The sequence below is a fragment of the Musca autumnalis genome, unplaced genomic scaffold, assembly GCF_047663935.1.
Source record: "Musca autumnalis isolate F117 unplaced genomic scaffold, ASM4766393v1 scaffold_4, whole genome shotgun sequence".
NCBI lineage: Eukaryota > Metazoa > Arthropoda > Insecta > Diptera > Muscidae > Musca > Musca autumnalis.
Window position 1 is genome coordinate 9,643,643 of NW_027411977.1, and position 22,481 is coordinate 9,666,123.

The 22,481-nt window shown below is 37.0% G+C and overlaps 1 protein-coding gene across 2 annotated transcripts in view; it reads left to right on the forward strand.

Moving 5' to 3' along the window:
* Nucleotides 1–433: 433 nt before the first annotated feature.
* Nucleotides 434–22,481, forward strand: part of INPP5E (Inositol-3-phosphate synthase) — a 33,804-nt gene continuing 11,756 nt past the window's right edge. Inside the window, exons 1-3 of one of the 2 annotated variants that reach the window (XM_073981071.1) lie at nucleotides 434–549; nucleotides 863–911; nucleotides 18,248–19,221. The gene's annotated coding sequence lies outside the window, so the exon portion shown is untranslated. The remainder of the gene's footprint in view (nucleotides 550–862; nucleotides 912–18,247; nucleotides 19,222–22,481) is intronic. The other variant, XM_073981072.1, reaches the window with a different exon arrangement.

Here is a 22,481-nt window from a genome sequence, read left to right on the forward strand (position 1 = left end):
ATTGCACATTTTTTGAATCGGACTTCTACCAACGTCTAAAAATATTGCAAATTTTCATACGACCCGATTTTATGATGTAGAATACCAAGTAGTCGACCACTTTCGTAGCTGCTTGTATTTTGTTATGCTTTCCTAATCAAATTACAGTATCAAAATAAAGAACTCCCACACGACTTTTCTCTCTGATGAATTTATACTCTCTGAGCTTGTTTCCGGTTGCTGAAGGAACATCTCAGCTGTTTTGATTTTTCTTACGGGAAAATGTGAATTATTTTGAAAAGTGCTTTAGAAAATGGAAATGTTTGATTCTCATTTATCACATGAACGTATGGGACACTAAAGAGCGTATGTGCATGTCCAAGAGAGACATGGAGAGAGAGAGAGCTTTGTTTATGTGGGGTAAATTGTAGCCAGGTCTCCCCGATGACAAAGTAGTTGCGGACAAATTTTCATTGAGTGAAGACGGGTTGGCTAATAAAAGAAAAAACAAAGCACAATAACATAATACAGTGAACATAAAATAAAAGCACAAAATAAAAACAAAAAAATGTAATCAAGAAAAAAATACATAACGAATAAAATCAAAACTTTAAAATGCTGCCATTCGAATGAATTATATAAACCATTAGAATATTAAAATAATAAATAAAAAACTTAATTTTCTTGGCTCCGTTAAGAAAAAAATCAATACTCCTCATGTTAATGCCTGGGAATACAACAAAATATACAAAAAACAAAATTTTTGGCAATAAAATTAGCAACAAAATAATCACAAAATATAAGTAAAATTAGTAAAATCGCTGTGTTCCAATCAAATCATTCGCCAGAAAGATTTTTGTTTTAATTATATATCTGTCTGTAGGTTTTTAATACCCATGAACCTGAACTTGAAGGAAGGAAACACTTTATGTGTAAGTTGTAACTCAGTGAGTGTGTGTGTGTGTGTTTGTGTGAATGTGGAAACAAATTTTGCTTGTGTGTTGCAAACACTAAAAACAAATCACAGTGCGTATGGAAGAAAAATGTGTGTGTGGGCGTTTGAGTAAAAAAATACTAAATAGCAAAACATTAAACCAAAAGCCATAATATCATAAATTATTTTAAAGAATTTAAACGACAATATAGTTTTCACAAAATATAAAATAAATTAAGAAAATGTAAAAGTGACTGTAAATTTCAACCCCCTCTAAATTAAAGAAACCCCACCTACCCTGCTGCATGCAACAACGATGACGAAATGAGTCTCATTTTTTTATGACTATGTTGGCGCCAATTATTATGATTTTTGTCTTGCTGCCAAACCTTTCTTCGTTCGACCGCATTGACAAAAGCAACCCCCTCGTTATAAATCACCACTTAAAAGCTATTTGTCTTGGCTACATAAAAATTTCCACTTTCACCCATGTGAGTCAACTTGCTGGCCTGTTTAGTCCTTTGGATAACAACAAAACTCCAAACGTCGTCGACGTCACCTCCACCGCCACCATTGCCGTTGTCGACGCCAGCAATACAATTATTGGTATGGTTGTGCATACATATTTGTTTATGTTCCATTACATACCGCTGCTTACCATTACCATGGTTTCTTTTTGGCAAGTACTATATACATACATATGTATGTACATATACTTATGTATGTGAACTGATGTTTGTTGTGTTGGCCTCTTTTGTACAAAGAAATGACTTTATTTCTTAAAATGTTATGTTGCTCCTTCAACTTATTTTATTCCGAGTACATCAACATTTATACATACTTACACACATACATATGTATGTTATTGAGTAGTAGACCTAAATTGTAAGTGTATATTAAAAAGTTCTGACTCCACAATCACATTGCTGTTGGCGTGTTGCAGTCGCATACAAGTTGTTGTATCTACATTCAAACATATATACTTACACATACATATGTATGTAGTGTCCAGTTTGTGGGTTGGTTGTGATGGCATTGTTGTTGCCGGTGGTATGATTCATTATTTTGTCGTTTTATTGCCTACAGTGGGCCCCTCAAGTTAAATTCACACATTTTTTTCGTCAAGGAAAGCCATGTCTTTAGGTCCTGGGAACACGTGACTCTGTAAATTAATTAAAAATTCAGAGTTTGTCGCAGCTTTAATCTGATATGGGATAATGAAGTATATAGGAGCTAAGTAAATGGTGATCCATTCGGAGGTTCCTACTTTCTTTAAAGAACAAAACATAGAAAAATCAAATTGAATGGGGAATGTTTACTATCATTTGAAAGAACTTTCGATGACATTTATTTTCTGCAGATTATGTCTAACAAATATTAGTCCAGGCTACGTCTCAGACGGTCCATCCGTTGAGTCCAATTTTTAATGACTCGTTCAAGCTTTTCGACTGGTAACTGGCGAATGGCACGTCTGATATTTTCCCCCAAGTCCGGAATCGCAGCGTCTTTATCCGCATACAATTTTGACTTTGCATATTCTCACAGGAAAAAGTCTAACGAAGTGATATCTTTGTCCAAAACGTGCTCACCGAAGTGTTCTTTCAATAAATCCATTAACTGATGAAATGTGTGGGAAGTGGAGCCGTTTTGTTGAAACCAAATGTCGCCGAGATTACGAGCTACAACCAAATATCAAATATGTAGTCGGTTATCACGGCGAAATAACGGTCGTCAGTGACGATGAAGTCCTAACCGTCATCATTTTGAAGAAATAGGGTCCGACGATTCCACCGACACACAAACCGTTATTTTTTGGATAAAGTGACAGCTCTTGAATCTCTTTAAGTTGCTCTGGTTCCCAAATGTGGCAATTCTGTTTCTTTACATACCCATAAAGTCAGAAATCATCACTTAACAAAATTAGACTCGAAACACACTCCCCATATAACGCGAATTTTCATTATAAAGTTGAACGATTTGTAAATGTTGTAGAGGCGTGAGCTTTCCACGATAAAATGTCAAACAGTACTGATGCGATAGTCGATTATAGAGTCGGACTCTTTCTTTGACCGCTTATAACAGGGTATTTAAAATATGTAAAAAACAAATAAGAATGGTGTTAATCTCCGTGCCCGAACTTGTTGTACCCTCCACCACGAGTAGTATTGAAGTAAAATGGAATAACTAGTTTCCTTTCGTTTCGGTAAAACAATGTGCCTACGTTCAAAATACCGAAATTCGGGAGGTATGTGGGCTATAATAAAACGTCTATCTATACCCACAAATTTCTGGCGGAAACTTTTTAGACTCAAAGAAGACTTAATATTAACTTTCTGATATTTCGGTAAGATAATGTGGCTAAAACCTTAAAAGTACCGAAAATTAAGAAGTACGCTTCTATGGGGCTTCTATACTGATAATTCTCTATTTTATAACCTCATGGAGACCAAATAACAAATTTCAGTCTTTCGGTGGGATATTGACGTCACACCCCTCAGAACTATGAAAATCGGGAGGTACCGTTCTGCGGGGGCTATATCGAAACGTGGACCTATACCGACAAATTTCAATCGGAAAGGTTTTTATCTCCAACGTAGACTAAATCCAAATTTCAGCCATTTCAAAATACCGAAAATCCGGAGGTACTGTTCTATGGGGGCCATATGAAGGCGTGGACCTGTACCGACAAATTTCTGGAGGAACGTTTTACACCCCAACAAACACTAAATAACAAATTTCAGTCTTTCGGTGGGATATTGACGTCACAACCTTCAGAACTATGAAAATCGGGAGGTACCGATGTACGGGGGCCATACCGAAACGTGGACCTATACCGACGAATTTATATCGGAAACGTTTTTACCTCCAACGTAGATAAATAACAAATGTATGCCAAATTACCAAATTACATGTGATACCCTACACCTTTACCCCTGGGAACTAGCTTTTCACAAATCAAAATCGGTTACTTTGCCGATATATGTCCTCAAAGAATTAAAATATCGACCAAAAATAAAATTTGTATATTTTTCATACCAAAGTAATGGTCCATTTCACCCGCTAAATAATATCAGATTATCATTCAAAATTGTAGGCGTCTTCTTTGACCTAAACTCTTACCCGGTGAAAATTTCCGTGACTATTGGGGTAAAATTGCGACCTCTAACGAGTTTATGATTACACTATATACGAATAACTGAAAATATTGGGATGTAACTCTGTTAGCTGATCATGCACACCAACACAATTGGCATCAATTGAAAGGTCAAGAGTTCCATTTCCAAGGGTAGCTTACTTCTCCGGAATGTATCTTCCATGAATAACGATATTAGTTATCTGATCGCCATCTCAAATTGCAAGCTTCTTCTCTGTCATATACTCTTACCTTATATAAAATTTCGCATTGATCGGACTATTATTGCTACCTAGAGAGCCGCAATAAATGTTATGTTTTTGGTCCATTTCACCCGCTAAATATTTCTCGATCACCACCAATAAGAATAGGGATCTATTCTGGCCTGAACCCGACCTCCATACAAAATTTCGTGACGATCGGTCCATAATTGCGGCCTGGAGCGTGTTTACAATTTATAATGGACAGACGGACGGACGGACACACATCTCAAAATCGCTTTATCTAGTCGAGATATGAAGATTGCTATACCACATTGGGGGTCTCCGACGAATATTTCGCGGTGTTACATGAATTTTTACCAAAACAAACTTATAATACCCTTTCCACATTGTGGTGTAAGGTATAAAAATTGCGAGCTGTATCTTGATTTCAACAGACGCCAATCATGACTGAGGTCCTGTATTCCTTCTTAAAAGGGTTCGAGAGTGACAACCATTGCCCACATTTCACTTATTCCGGCTACAATTTTGGAACTCTTCAGATAATTTAACCACTTGTTCCGCATATGCTAACTGACTAACCTGTTAACTTCCAATGTCAGCTCTCTGACTCTGGGGTAAGTGAAGTTGCCACGCTCATTTGCTAATCCCGTCACCACTTTGGTCTCACTTTGGGTATTCGACCAGCAGGTATATTGCGAGCGGCTGCTGCAGTACTGATAACTCGGAACGTCAGAACTCTGAAGCGGTGATTAGTGAGCTCTCTGACACCCGGCCAATTATCTTTCCCATGATTGACGAAAATGCGGCGTTTAGAGGTGATGAAATCGTGTGGTCTGCTGATGGATATAATTATGGGGAGATGGTCTGATCCAAGTGAAATTTGCCAGACCAGGTAACACGATGGTTATGTCTGGCGAACTGTGACACTCTCCTCTAATTGTGGTAGTGGCGTCCTCATTGAACGTGCAAAACGTAGAGTTACATATCTGCTCAGCCAGCGCTATACTCCGCTGGTCGTTTCCGAGGACCGAATGCCCCAAGACCAGACGGTTATGAGTTTTCAAATGCGGGCTAATGTTGGGTGGGATGCTATCCCCATACATTCCATGTACTGGTCATTAGAGCCATACTCAAGCGTGATAGGTCTGTATTGAACAGACTGGTGCAATAGCTAATTCACCACTTCCACTTCTGGTGCAATCCTTCCTCAGTACCTTGTAACCACCACAACGCTGAAAGCTGCAGTTGTTGTTAAGCTTGATTTCCTGCACCGCCCCGACCGTTATATTCTCGCAACTCATGAAGTCCACTCGATCATACATTGGAATCCATTGCAATTAAATTGCAAAAAGAATGCATTTTCAGGGATTGGAACAGCAACGGATAGTGTCAAGTGCTGCGTGTGTGGCTGCTGTTGGGGGGACTACGGGGGAGTCCCGTGATCTGGCGACGACAACTCACTGGGGGCTGTGTTAACACAGAATGTCGTCTCAACTCAATCGGTCAGTTTAGGACCTGCTCACGAAACGCTTTGATTTTTGTTGTAACAACTTGTGTTCACTGCCCTTCATACGACGTTACAAGTTTCATCAGGGGCAAGTCCATGCTTCCTGAGAAAATAGCCTGAAAGATGCAAAAAGCTCCTATGACACCGTGTGTGGTGGTTGGAGCGCAAGATAACCCTCGAACGGTTCTGCCGATTCGGTCAAAATTTGGCCTTAGTAATATTTTGTCCAAACATAGCCTAAATTCAAAGATAAGCCATATCGGTCCACTTCTTCAGGTACCTCCCCCACAAAAGTTCAAAAATGTTTGGAAAAATTGTGCGCACCATAATTCTTGAAGGGAGTGACCGATTGAATCCATACTTTGCACATCCTAATATATCTACCAGATATAGATCAGGTTCGAATATGGACTATATTTGTCCTCCTTGTGGTACCTCCTCCACAAAATTTCGGATAAGTTCATTTTAGGACCTGCTCTCGAATCACTTTGATTTTTGTGTCTAGTGCTGTTAATTCCTAATCCACTTTTTTGTCGGCAAGTTCAAATTTCAAAAAGGGCCACAAAATTCTGAAGATGCCTTAAATACATTCGATCTGTCCGTAGGTGAAAGTTTCACTTCACATTGGCTGAGGTTATATATCTGTCGGCAAAGCCGACTGACACTTTTTTACTTGTAATTTTTACGATACATATATGATGGGTGCCACCGTGGTGCAATGGTATGCACGCCCGCCTTGCACGCAGAAGGTCGGTGGTTCGATTCCCCGGCCAGGCAACACCAAACATTTTTCAACGGTGGCAAAATACCCCTCAGTAATGTTGGCGACATTTCCTGAGTATTTCAGCCTTGAAAAACTTCTCTATAAGTGGTGTCTTAGAACACGCCGTTCGGACTCGGCAATAAGCAGTAGGTCCCATATCATTGAGCTAAATATGAATCGGGGTGCACTCATTGATATGAGAGAAGTCTCCCTTGTCCCGTATGTGATGTTGTGGAACAATGTTTGTTGTTTTTGTTATATGATGGCGAAGAACTCATGTACATACATATATCCGTTCTCGGGCAATGTCTATAAAAATCACAGAATTAAAAAACTCTCGATTTAAATGAAATCAATATTTGTTATAGACGTCAGGAGTAAAAGATTTGGATTTTCTTATTTTCTTTAAGTCACAGGCTGAGGGCAAAACCGACTGCTACCTTTTTACTTATTAATTCCTGAACGAAATTTCAATTTGTGCTGGAATTTGTTACACAGTGTCATTGGTGGGCCAGCAATCTTATAGAATTTTTTTTAGTACCGGACCTCGTACTCATAGCCCAAATAGTTATTATAACGATCGAGTCATTAATCATGTCTGTGAAAATGTAGACATCCATTCATCTGTCTGTCAATATAATTATTTATTGAGTTGAAATTTCTGAGCCAATTTGGTTGTGGGTGGTGACATTGGTGTTATGAGTTATGTGAATTGATATTATGTATACGACAACTATCCACAACTAGTATGTATGAATATTTTGTGATTTTTGCCAAATATTTGCAAGTTTTCTTTTGTCCGTCATCAATGGAATTTTGATGTTATATCAAATTTATACATTCTTCTTTGGTATTTATTTGTTGATTTTCTTTTGTGACACACTGTTTTTCCTTTGGTGTTGGTATTGGAATGCTCTTTGATTTGTCACACATTGTTGGACATCGATGTGATGGCATCACGAGTTTTATGGTGTTTTATTTTTCACACAATGAATAATGTCGGCACTTCGAATTGATTTTTATATCTGCAGATGATGTGGCAACAAAAACAAACAAAAACATGCAATCCATGTGCACAAACTTTCTTTGAAAAAAAAAAAACGACAAGCATATACACAATAAACAAATCGATAGCCGGCTATTGAAATATGTATGTATATATGTATGTAGGTGTGCATACAGGGAAAACCCGGTCATTTGTGTGGTCACTTCAGAAATGTTTATGAGTTTTATTGATGGGAAAAATAAGAAAAATGATGAAAAACTTTTTCTGTGATGTGTGTATGTATGAATTGTTTATTTGCTTTTTGTTGCAGATACAGGTAAACGAACAGACTGACAGTGAAAAGAAATTGAAAACAGATTCTCAAAAGACAAACAAATGCTATGGCATGTGATCAAAACTATAACGTAATATATTATTATTGAAATGATCCATCCCTCTTCTCGTCGTCTTTTCCTTCTTCTTCTTCTTCTTAAAACACAAAGTGGCGACATTGACATTTCACATAACAGAACAAAAAAACAACAACGAAACAAACAAAACCTTTTCATAAAAAACAAAAATGTCTAGCTGCAAAAAATGTCTCACCGAAATGTATCACGTCATAGATTTCAAAATGATTGTGACCAAGTAAGCATTTGCCAACATCTGTTTATGGCCAGACATCTAGGAAGTGTCACCACCGCCAGCCATTACAAACCCAAAAACACACATTACATATCAATCGTAATTGTCGCAGATAATGCCAGAAAAAATAGCCACAGAGCATCAGCTCATCAACTCACATGAGCAGTGTGCCCCCTACAATTTTCAAAGAAATTGCATGTGTAAATCAAAACTGTCTATTATATCTCGTTGCAAATATACAGACATAAATACATACATATGTATGTAAGATGTAAATATTTACAGTGTTTCAAAAAAATTATAGTGTTTCTATCAAGTGTGTATTATATGTAGGATCTAACAAAGCGAACATTAAGAATTCGGAAAGTGGAAAGTAAAATTCGGAAAATTATTTAAAACTTTGACTAAAAAAAATTCCCACGTACATTCCTAAAAGTACAAGGTGGGACTATTCTCATAAAAATCAATGATTTATCGAATTTGGGGTTGGAATTGTAGAAAGTTGCAAGTTAAACCCATTTCTTGTCTATTGTCCGTCTATCATCATGTCTACCATCTACATTTGTTGACCCTACGTTTTAGACTATTTCGAGGGGAAGTTCTTTCGACATTCTCGAATAGGTCATATCGACACCTCCAAATAATAGTATGCTAAGTCTAAAAAGTGAGTTTTGCAGGAGAAGCTCTCAAAGTGTGGACATTTTTTTGAACTTCAGTACTATGCTAAGTCAATATTTGTTTATAACTTCTGTTCGGATTGACCGATTATTACCAAAATTTGACAGAATTTAAGTTAAAGGACGTTAAATATAAAAATGTAAAGAACTTGAAAACATGCTAAGTCGACTTAGCATACTATTGTTTGGAGGCGTCGATATGAAAGTTTATAAAAGTTCTAGGTGTTGTAACACGGCGTTTTCGGATTGAGACCTCGACTGATATTTGAAGATGGCGTGTAAAACTGTTGTGGTACTATTTTTATACTCTCAGCCTTTAGGGTTATGCATTTTTTACCACCTCGTATCCCTGTATGATATTTTAATGAGTTCTTACCTAAGATTAGATAAAATCTTAATTAAAAGGTGATTTGATAAAAAATCTCACGCACAAAGTAAATTTTCTATATGAGCTTTTTTGACAACGATAATCTGATATACACTCCACGTCAGTAGAATAGAACACCTAAATTTAAAACGAATGAATCTACGATTTTAATCTTGTAGGGATTTAAAGCCTATGATGTTCCGTATCAATCACAGGAAGAATTATGTTTCTAGCTTTTCGCGAAATGATTTTCTGATCATTTTTCCGATAGTACTATGAAAAATAAGCATTTATTTTCGGTCATCAGGATAGAACAGTCATTTTATTTTCGCGAATTGTGGAGATATTAACGCAATTTTCTTTCAGTCGATAAAGCGGGGCATTCTAATCATTTTTCACAAATAAAACCATTTAAAAAATTCCGCGGACGCCGAAACAACAGCGTAAACGGGTTTAAATTGACAGATAAAAGCTATGTCATATTTCTTCACAAAATGATAGAATATGACACAGACAACCACGACGGATACAATCGAGTGCTTCGGATGCTGAAAAGATGGAACATTTTCAAAATAAGTATGAAAAACGTCAAAATTTCTTATAAAAACATTGATTTATCTTCAATAAAATTACTTTTCCACGAACAAGTCTGCCGTTTAAAGGTTTGGACATGTGCTCCACATTTAGACGAAGATAATCTGATATGAAAACATCCACTATTTTAATACACTGAGGGAAATTTTAGCACATTTTTCAAATTGAACACACCCTTTGGACTTTACATTTTATATGTGTTCTTATTTCGGCGTCCGCGACTGTTTTCAATAGTGTTATGTTCCAATAATAATGGACCAGGTTATGCTCTCCATACCGGATTTTACGAATTAGTCGTTTTTTATACCCTCAGCCTTTAGGCTAAGGAGGGTATATACACTTTGATACGATGAAAATGTGCCTCGTCGAAATAATGGTTTTAGACCCCAAGTATGTTTGGACGAAATGTGTTTCAGACAATTTGGAGTCGATCTAGCCATGTCCGTCCGTCTGTCTGTCCGTCTGTCTGTCTGTCCTGCTGGCTGGAGCGCACGATAACTCTCGAACGGATGAACCGATTTGGTTCAAATTTTGGCTTTCGTAATATTTTGCCCAAACTTAGTTTAAGTTCGTAGATGAGCTACATCGGTCCACTCCTTCCGATACCTCCCCCACAAAAGTTCGAAAATGTTCGGAAAGTTTGTGCGCACGATAACTCTTGAAGGGAGTGACCGATTTGGTCCATACTTTGTACAGCGTAAATTTCCTACCAGAGTAATATGAGGTTCCAATATGGTCTCAATAGGTCCACTCCTTCGGGTACCTCCCACACAAAATTTCGGAAAAGTTCAGTTTAGGGCCATCTCTCGAATCGCTTTGATTTTTGTTTTAGCAACTTGTATTCACTGCCCTACATACGACGGTACAAGTTTCATCAGGGGCAAGTCCATACTTCCTGAGAAAATAGCATGAAAGTTGCAGAAAAACCCCTATGACACCGTGTGAGGTGGTTGGAGCGCAAGATAACTCTCGAACGGATCTGCCGATTCGGTCCAAAATATGGCCTTAATAATATTTTGTCCAAACATAGTTTAAGTTTGAAGATAAGCAATATCGGTCCACTCCTTCAGGTACCTTCCCCACAAAAGTTCAAAAATGTTCGGAAAAATTGTTCGTACAGTAACTCTTGAAGGGAGTGCTCGAATTGGTCTATACTTTACACATCCTAATATATCTACCAGATATAGATCAGGTTCAAATATGGACTATATTTGTCCACTCCATCCGGTACCTCCCACACAAAATTTTCGGATAAGTTCACTTTAAGACCTGATATCGAATCACTTTGATTTTTGTTGAAGCAACTTGCATTCGCTGCCTCAATTACGATTAGGGGCAAGTCCATACTTCTTGAGCAAACAGCCCGAATAGTGTAAAACCCGCTATGACACCATATGTTGTGGCTGGAGATCCACTTCCATAACGGTCAATATCGATCCATTCCTTTTAGTACCTCCTCCGGAAAACTTTTGATCTTTAATCCTAATCAACATTTTTGTCGGTTCAAACGCCCAAATTTTTTAAAACCCCCTGAATACATACGTATTTTGGGAAAAAATTGTTTCAATATACACATGCTGAGGGTATACCTCTGTCGGCAAAGCCGACTGATACTTTTTTACTTGTTAAACTGAACTTGCATATGTAAAAGCCCCGTTTTCGCGGGAAAATACAGTCATGGAAATTAAGATTTTAGGTTGCGTAAGTTGCTTTTAAAAAGTATTAAAATTTCGTTCAGTTTATTAAAATAACGGTTGTTTTCATATCAGATTATCTTCCTCTAAATGTGGAGCATATTTCCAAACTTTTAAAAGGCAGAATTGTTCGCGGAAAAATCATTTTATTGAACAAAACATCAAGGTTTTTATAAGAAATTTTGACGTGTTTCATACTTATTTTGAAAATGTTCCATGTTATCAGCATCCGCAGCACTCGAATGTATCCGTCGAGGTTGTCTGTGTCATATTCTATCTTATTGTGAGGAAATGTGACATAGCTGCGCGACTCTTATAGATATTCCGAGATGTTTCTATTATCTGTCAATTTAAACCCGTTTATGCTGTTGTTTCGGCGTCCGCGGAATTATTTATATGGTTTAATTGGTAAAAAATGATTAGAAAGCCCCGCTTTATCGATTGAAAGAAAATTCGGCGTTAATATCTCCACAATTCGCGAAAATAAAATGACTGTTCTATCCTGATGACCGAAAATAAATGCCTATTTTTCATAGTACTATCGGAAAAATGATCAGAAAATCATTTCGCGAAAAGCTAGAAACATAATTCTTTCTGTGCTTGATACGGAACATCATAGGCTTTAAATCCCTACAAGATTAAAAACGTAGATTCATTCGCTTAGGGATAAATAAGCTAACATTAACAGAATTTTAGGTGTTCTATTCTACTGACGTGGAGTGTATAACTGAAAATAAGCTTTCGAGCCACACGACATAACCAAAATGCCATAATCTTTTGTTTCTCACTCAGCATTTATGCTAACGAGCATTTATGCCTCATCGAAATAATGGTTTTAGACCCCAAGTATGTTTGGACGAAATCCGTTTTAGACAATTTGGAGTTGATTTAGCCATGTCCGTCCGTCTGTCTGTCTGGCTGGCTGGAGGGCACGATAACTTAGTTTAAGTTCGAAGATGGGTTATATCGGTCCACTCCGGCCGGTACCTCCCCCACAAAAGTTCGAAAATGTTCGGAAAATTAGTGCGCACTATAACTCTTAAAGGCAGTACCCGATTTGTTCCTTACCTTGCACATCGTGAAACTTCTACAAGACTAAGATTCCAATATGGACTCAATCGGTCCACTCCCACTTGTATCAACTTGTAGTCACTGCCCTCCATACGACGGTACAAGTTTTATCAAGGGCAAGTTCATACTTCCTGAGAAAATAGCCTGAAAGGTGCAAAAACCCCTATAACACCGTGTGTTGTGGTTGGAGCGCAGTATAACTCTCGAACGGATCTGCCGATTCCGTCCAACATTTGGCCGTTGTAATATTTTGTCCAAACTTATTTTAAGTTCGAAGATAATCCATATCGGCCCACTCCTTAAGGAACCACCCCATCAACGTTCAAAAATGTTCGGAAACATTGTGCGCACGATAACTCTTGAAGGGAGTGACCGATTTGGTCCCTACTTTACACATCCTAACATATCTACCATATATAGATAAGGTTCGAATATGGACTATATTTGTCCACTCCTTCGGGTACCTCCCACACAAAATTTTGGATAAGATCACTTAAAGACCTGCTCTCGAATCACTTTGATTTTTTTTAACAACTTGCATTCGCTGCCTCGATTACGACGGTAAAAGTTTCTTCAGGGGCAAATCCATACTTCTTGAGAAAACATCCCGAAAGGTTAAAAAAACCCCTAGGGCACCATATGTAGTTGCCGGAGAGCACGAACTGATCAACCGATTTGGTCCAAATTTTGGCCTTCTTCATATTTTGTCCAAACTTAGTTTCAGTTCGGAGATAGGCAATGCCGGTCCACAACTTCCGGTACTTCCCCCCAATATTTAAAAAATGTCAATAAATGCTATGCACGATATTTCTTGAACGGGCTGAGGGTATATCTCTGTCGGCAAAGGCGACTGATACTTTTTTACTTGTTTTATCATCATATCATTACGTATACATATATAATTTTATATAATATATAATTGTATTTCACTATATAAATGGAATAAAAGTTATTATATTTAATCATAAAATTTATTATAATCAATGACAGCAAAATGTCATTTATTCGTGCAACAGGAAATATTTTTGGTTTCAATTTTTTTTCATTTCCTGGAATCTTTCAAATTTTTTTTTTAAATGGTTTGTGCGTGACATTTTTTAATACTTAAATATAATAAACGTTATTTTAGTCATTAATAGGCAATAGTTCACTCATTACCGCTACAGGAAACCATTTTTGAGAAAAAGGTCAAAAAGTCATAACCCTAATATACAATTTGATACGACCAAAATATGCCTCATCGAAATAATAATCCCAAGTATGTTTGGACGAAATCTGTTTCAGACCATTTGGAGTCGGTTGAGCAATGTCCGTCCGTCTGGCTGGCCAGTGCGCACGATAACTCTAGATCGAAGCAACTGTTCGGGTCCATAATTCGGCATTCTTAATATTTTGTCCAACTCCTTTCTGAACCTCCCCCACAAAAGTTTAATCATTTCCACTAAAATGGTGCGCACGTTAACTATTGAAGTGATTAATCGATATGGTCATAACTTTGCATATGATAATATTACATTCAGGCATAGATTGGGTTCGGGTACCCCCCACAAAATTCGGAAAAATTGAAGTTTAAGAGCTCCTCTCGGATCATCTTGAAATTTTTTTCAGCAGGTTGCCCTTGCTACCACCTTTACGACGATACAAAGCTCCAAGAAAAATGGCAAATCCGCATGATAACTCTCGCAGGGAGTTTCTGATTGCTCCAAACTTTGCACATCGTATTATTTTATATAGTCATGTATCAGGGTACTTCCCATACAAAATTAGGGAAAAGTGGAGTTTAACAGCTCATCTCGGGTTGTTTTGACATTCTTTCCAAAAAGTTCTTCTTGCGGTCCCTGTTAAGAATGCGCAGTGTACCTATTTCCACACAAAGTTTGGAAATAGTGTCGTTTGAGGACTTGTCTGGGATCGTATTTTTAAATTGTTGTCAATGTTTTGTGAATGCGGTCCTAGCTAAGACAATTTTTTTTTTGGGGCAAATCCATACTTCTTGAGAAATTGCCCAAAAAACTCAAAAAACCCCTATAGGCGTTAAAAATATTGTGCTTGCTTCTTTTTAGTAGGCCCGAGGCTGAGAGTATATCTCTGCCGGCACAGCTGACTTTCTTACTTGTTTTTAATTCACTTGAGATACTCCTGTTGACTTCCCACGTCAGTCCTCTGTCTTTGGGGTCAATAGGTTTCGAACGGCGAACCTTACTACACTTATTTGCTAATTTCGGATATTCACCCAGCAGGCTATAGTTTTAAGTATATCATGGAAATTTCCTTCTGCTAATAAAACATCTCACTTCAAAAACATCTGAAGGGCTCCTGACGATTACCAGATCACGCAACAAGATAGAACACATTCATCGAGTATGCTGGATATACGACCGATCCGAGGAGCAAACATTACTATTAAGCGTAGCAAATAATGTTCGGACAGACACAATACGGGTGTTGAACATCGGAAAGCTGCAAACAGATAGTTAAAACATATCTCACTCAACCTGCCCAACTGCTTAATGGAAGCACTACGCTTTCCAAGAATATACTCCATGTTAAAAGCTGCCAAATCCATACCACGTGCCTCACCAACGAACCCATGGTAGGGTTACTCTGCAATCAGTAGCAAGGCGTACTACACTTGAAAGATATTGGGAGGAAAAGAGAGAGGAAAGAAACGTCTCTTTCGCAAGAAAAAAAGAAATGGAAATGGAATGGGAGTTGGAAAAAATCGAGATATACAGGAGCTAGAATAAAGACAGGAAATTATACCAAAGAGTGAAACTTCAAATTGATGACTGTGGTATAGACACTTCCTTCTGTATACCCGAGGAAGGTAATCTTGTAACCGATAACAATAGTGTGCTCAGGTTATGAAAAGTAAAGTTATCCGAACTATTGCTATCCAATACTAACGAGGAGTGGTTGGGAAATTGTGTAAATGGCTAAAGCTTATGGCCAATTAAATAATTCGCCAATTTGATATTGGCTGCGGCTTCTTTAAAAAAAAATCTGAAAATAGAAAACATAGTAAAACAAATTTGGATTAAAGCTCAAAAGTGATGCGGAGGAGGTAGCTGCAGAAATTGACAGCATTGCCCATTTTGGGAATTTTTTTTAATTCCTTCCTTTCTATAGTTATCGCAACCATCAGTCATTTCAGTTGGCCACCGCTTGGAACTGCCCACGAAAAACACAATATCGCTGTAAACAGGAGCAGACTCGGTAAAAATTGCAAAAGGATCAGGAACATACATTAAACTGCTCTTAAACAAAAAGTTGAACTTCTTTGAAGGGGTAGACCGATTATCCCTAAGTTTGGACAAAGTATTACGAGATCCAAAGTTTCGACCAAATCGGTTGCTCTGTTTATGAAATACTCACCGTACCATTTTAGCTAACATTAAATCTAAAATTTTGTAAGGTAACGGTAAGCTGCATCTGCACAGGTTTGAACCAACTCAATATCCTGTTCGCAAGTTGTCGTGTACACCAGTCGCTACACATGGTAACCATAGGCGTTTTTTACAACTTTCGGGGTATTTTTTTCAGGAACTGTGTACTTGTACCTGAAAAAATTTGTACCGTCTTAATAGGGGCCCAGAGAACAACGTGTTGCAAAGATGTAAAAAATTATCAGTCGGATTTGCGGACAGAGGTGAATTGAAACACTTTTTCCCAAAAACGTTTGTATTAACTTCCCGACAAAAATATGGATTAAGATCAAATCTTAAAAGTTTTACGGCGGAGGTGCCTAAAGGAATGGACCGACATAGTCAATTTTGGAAGTGTGTCTTATTTTGGGAGTCATTGCTTTCGATAGGACCATTATATCAGGAAACATGGACTTGTCCACGAAAAACATGATATCGCTGTTAACAGGGCTACTAGGAGTACCCTCTCTAAACATTTCCAAAATATTTTCACACAGACCCTTAACCGCACTTAAACAAAAATTTTGATCATTTGAAATGGACCGATTGGGCCCACTTTTAAACATAAACTAAGCACTATTTTAGTTAAAAGTTTTGAACTGTTGTGAGGAAGGTACCTAAAGGAGTGGACCGATATGGCCCATCTTAGAACACTAAAATTGGGTAATCTAGTTCCTAGTTCCTTCTACTAGTTCCAAACCGTATGAGTAACATCATGAAATATAACGTGTGATAGTAAGTATAAGTATACGCAGTTTGTTCAAAGAAAAAATGTGGGCCATTGGAACTGCGAAGTGAACTAGATAGTTCCATATAGTTCCTTTGGCACAACACTATAGAACACATGGTGCCATAGTGAGGTTTTACAGTTTTTAGGCCATTTTCTCAGAATGTGTGAACTCGCCCTGGAAAAAACTTGCACCGTCGTAACGAGAGAAGGGAATACAAGATGTTATAACAAAAATCAAAAGGATTCGAGAGGGGGTCTTAAACTGTACTTTTCCGATATTTTGTGTGGGATGTACCCAAAGGAGTGGACCGATATAGTCCATATTCGTATGGTAGAAATATTACGATGTACAAAGTATGGAATACATCGGATACTCCCTTCAAGAGTTATCGGGCGCACCATTTTTGCCAAAATGTTTGAACGTTTGTGGGGGAGGTACCCGAAGGGGTTCACTGACATGGCCCATCTTCGAACTTAAACTAAGTTTGGAGAAAATATTCAGAATTTTGACAAGAAATCGGTTGATCCGTTCAAGAGTTATCGTGCGCACCAGCCACCCAGAGAGACAGACGGACGGACATTGTTAAATCGACTTCAAATTGTCTGAAACAGACTTCGTCCAAATATACTTGGGGTCTAAAACCCTTTATTCCGATGAAACACATTTTGCCCGTATGAAAGTGTATATACCTTCGTTAGTCTAAAAACTGAGGGTATAAAATTTTTATTTATAAGGTCTACGGATAAATCTGAATATTGACGTCATATGAGCCACGAGCTGTACCGACTATACAAGGACATCGGCATAGTTAAATATCGCTTTGGAAATTTTTCCCAATTTTTAATTTCGCCACCGTTGAAAATGTGACGTTACTTGGCCTGGCAATTTTGATTTTGAATCACTGTGCGACGTGGATTTCGTAGGGTAGATTATTCTAGGATATCTGCGTAGGATACCAACATAACGTAGCGTTTTAAAAATAAATAATAAAATAAAATAAAAAATCATGTTTGTGTTTTTATCATACTTTGAGGATATATGCCAATCTGTCATTATTGTTAGTGGACTGGGTAATTGTGATATCTATTTCGTCATCAGATAGTTTCTGTAATAGTCGTAGGTCTTACACGAGATTGATTTCCTTTCATTTCAAACCCATAAACTTGGCAATATTCCTAAAACCATCATCAGGTTTCAAACGTGAGTCGCTATTTTATTTCATTTTCAAAACTATAGCCTTTCAGTATAAAACGAATCCTCATAATATGTTAAAACTGATGAAGTTTATACGTCGTTTACAATATTGTTGACAGACGAAAACTAATAACATCGCTATACAGACCATTTTTGGCCAAAATAAGTCCTGGACATTTTCATACTGAAGTCAATGAGATGGCATTTGTTGGTGTCTAACATCCCCTATATTTCCTTATATTTTCTATACCAATCCTTTCTTTCTCAGTATGTTTTTGTACCACTGTTTATTAAAGCGTCTTTATATTCTTTTCTTCTTTGCAGCTACAGCTACAATAGGAACATTATCAAAGAAAAACAAAAATGCCAAATATTTGAATAATAACCAAGAACCGAACAACAACAACGTGTTTAGATAAATGACCAATTAGCATAAGAAAAATCTCGTCTACAATAAAAACAACTGCAACAATAACAATTACATCAGCAACTATGACAACAAACCCCATCTAAAGCAGCAGCAGCAACAGTAGTGGCAACGTCAGAAGCCGCAGCAGCATCAACGACATTCATTTCTAAAGACGACACGAAACGTGAACGAAAACAATTGTCAACACAAATTGTCACGCAAATCGGCGCGACCTAAAGAGAAGCGGTAAACAGCAACAAACGAATTCAAAACGAAACGCCAGAAACAAAATCTCAGACCTCGACATTAGAATATTCAAAAATGTTTGCTCATTCGGATACGGCTGTTGGTCATTGTGTGATATTCTAGTCTAGATTTTGGGGCATTGTTATCATCGTTGCCGTCAGCCGCCAGCATAGCAAAGCAACCGAATAAAAAATACAAAAAGATTTACATGAAAAAATATTAAATTGCATATTACGTCGGAAGAAAAAAAAGCCCCAACAACTAAGGTGTAGAATTAAATATTTTTAGTGAAATTTATTGCAATACAAGTGGATTACATAAAAAGTGTTTGTTATGGTTGATGACAAAATTAAAAAAAACATGCAGTGAATGTTTGAAATGTAAAGTGTTATTGTTATAGAAAATCAGAAAATTGTTTATTAAAACTTAAGAAGTAAAATATCTTCAAACATAAGTTGTTAACAATTATTGTAAAAAAAAATAAATATTTAAGAATAAGTAAACACTTTGAAATAGGCTTTTAAGTGATATGTGATAAAGACAGAATAACCTTTGCCAGCCGAATTATTACTTTTGCGCCTGAAGATATGCCACAAACAAATATTTACCTGAAAATGTGCAACAAGGAAAACAAACTATAAAGGTATTTTTATTTACTATTTATTTACTTCTTTGAATTTATTTTTATTACAATCTATTTTTAGCAGAATTGTAGATATATTTGTATTAAAACTGAAATTATCGTAGGTCATTATCCGCTTGTGTCCATTGCGTGATGTCTGCTTTCTTTTTAATTTATTTCGTTGATTCAAATGAGTGGCGAGGTCTTAAAGCTTCTGAGGGCTTAAAACGTATGAGCGACTTCAATTGAAAGTAAATATTTTTCGTGCGGTATATTTTTATGTCGACAGGATATGTCATAGTATTATAAGTTGACTTTTTTAAGTTGATATTTTCGTAGGTTTTACCATTTTTATACCCCTGCATTTATGCTAACGAGAGTATATACACTTTCACGCGGGCAAAATGTGCCTCATCGAATTAATGGTTTTAGACCCCAAGTATGTTTGGACGAAATGCGTTTCAGACAATTTAGAGTGGATTTAGCAATGTCCGTCCGTCTGTCTGGCTGGCTGGTACGCACGATAACTCTCGAACGGATTAACCGATTCGGTCCAAAATTTGGGCTTCGTAACATTTTATCCAAACTTAGTTCGAAGTTTGAAGATGGGCCATATCAATCCACTCCTTCCGGTACCTCAACCATAAAAGTTCGGAAAATTTGTGCGCACGATAACTCTTAAAAGGAGTTACCGATGTGGTCCATACTTTGCAGATCGTGAAATTTCTACCACACTTAGATGAGGTTCAGGTACCTCCCACACAAAATGTCGGAAAAGTTCAGTTTAGGATCTGCTCTCGAATTGCTTTGATTTTGTTGTAACAACTTGTATTCACTGCCACCCATACGACGGTACAAGTTTCTTCAGGGGCAAGATCATACTTCCTGGGAAAATAGGCTGAAAGTGCAACAAATCCCTATGACACCGTGTGTAATGGTTGGAGCGCCAGATAACTCTCGAACGCATCTGGCGATTCCGTCCAAAATGTGGCCTTCCAAATATTTTGTCCAAACTTAGTTTAAGTTTGAAGATAAGCCAGGTACACTCCTTCACGTACCTCCCCACAAAAGTTTATACATTTTCGGAAAAAAATCGGGATTGACCGATTTGGTCCATACTTTACACATCCTAATATATAAATTATCTTCAAGTTTAGCTTTTGTAATTTTTTCCTAGGATGTTTCAATTTTTACAGTGTTTCCCTCAGTGTATTAAAATAGCGGTTGTTTTCATATCAGATTATTTTCCTCTAAATCTGGAACATATTTCCAAACCTTTAAACGGCAGACTTCTTCGCGGAAAAACCATTTTATTGAATAAACTTCATGGTTTTTACAAGAAATTTTGACGTTTTTCATAATTATTTTGAAAATGTTCCATCTTATCAGCATCCGAAGCACTCGATTGTATCCGTCGAGGTTGTCTGTGTCATATTCTATCTTATTGAGAAGAAATATTACATAACTGCGCGACTCCTATTGATATTCTAAGATGTTTCAAATATCTGTCAATTTAAACCCTTTAACGCTGTTATTTCGGTGCCCGCGGAAAAATTTACAGGTTTGCTTTGGTGAAAAATGACTAGAAAGCCTTGCTTTATCGACTGAAAGGAAAATCGGCGTTAATATCTCAAAAATTCGAGAAAATAAAGTGACTGTTCTATCCTGATGACCAAAAATAAATGCCTATTTTTCATAGTACTATCGGAAAATTGGTCAGAAAATCATTTCGCGAAGAGCTAGAAACAAATTTTTTTCTGTGTTTGATACGGAACATCATAGACTTTAAATCCCCACAAGATTAAAAACGTAGATTCATTCGCTTCGGGATAAATAAGCTAACATTAACAGAAATTTAGGTGTTCTATTCTACTGACGTGGAGCGTATAAGTTTAAGTTGGGAAATTACAATCATGATATTGTTTTATAGGGAGACGATAAAGTCAGTGAATTGTCCCAATTCGAACTTCTATATCTTAAAAATAGTAAAACCTACGAAAATATCATAGAAAATGTTCACTACTACAACATATTTTTTATTTCCATTTTGATAGAGCTTTAAGTTTCCATGCAAAATTCTTAAAACCTAAAAAGCCCCTAAAATGTGAACTTTGACCACGATTTAAAAAAACGCACCCGTTTTTTTTTTTGTTTGTTTTTTTTTTTAATTATCTCATCTATGAACATTGTAGTTTCAGAATCCGCACAAACTTCCCAGGTGTAAGCAACTTCCATTTAAAGTTGGTTCAAGAACATCGTGATATGTTTTTTGAAATGTTAGTTCATCTAGATATGAGCGTTCGATGAGCGTCTATCTATAATCGAATTGGTCTACATTGTGGTGGATGTCGGATATTATAAATGTCAATATCGGCAAAAAGTAGTTTGGTGTAACTAAAGGCCTAGCCATAAGAAGCATGCACTTTTGCTTATGTCATATCTGGTAAATGACTAAACACCAAGTTCGACCTAATTCAAATGTGATTCTGAAATCTTTTTATTAGGTCGAACTTGGTCTTTAGTCTTTTATCAGATATGACTTCAGCAGGAATGCCATGCTTCTTATGTGTCGAGGCCTTAAGCCATAGATGAACGAAATGAACACACGCCTTTACGTTTTCGTACAATTTACACTGTGTGTAATTTTTTGAGTCATGTTTTATTAACCATATTCTGACTCCACAGTGTGATAGAACGCCAAAAAGGGGAAGACACATGTCTCTCCGTTTTTTTCTATCGCATCAACTTCGCGGTTATAGGCTTCCACCGGTTTGTGGCTTTGATGTAAAATGGGTCATATAGTCAGGACTATATCTTCCAAACCGTTAGGAAATTTGAATTTATCTCAGAGGCAAAGTTGTAGCCCTTGTATTAAAGAACAAAAATTGTGAACACATATAATCCATCAAACTTCATCTGCAAGGTCAAAATCGCCATGGAAAAATTTATTTTAAAATTTGTTCTCAAGTTTTGTTATGCAAGCTATCAAACCGCTTAAATTTGAAGCAAACAACCAACTACAGAAATGTACATCAGGTCTGAATAAACATCTTTTTAGAATATACGAACTCCGTACAGACGTTTCTTAAATGTGAAAATAGCAAAGCAAATGTGATTTGTATCTTGTTTTCTCTGGTTCTGATCCGTTCAATAATCAGGAAAACAACCAACTACAACAATGTAGCAAAGGCATCAATAAACAACTGGTACATGCGAAATGCGTATGAACGGTTGTTTATGGTAAAAATAGTAAAACACTTTTGAAAATATTAAATTTTTAC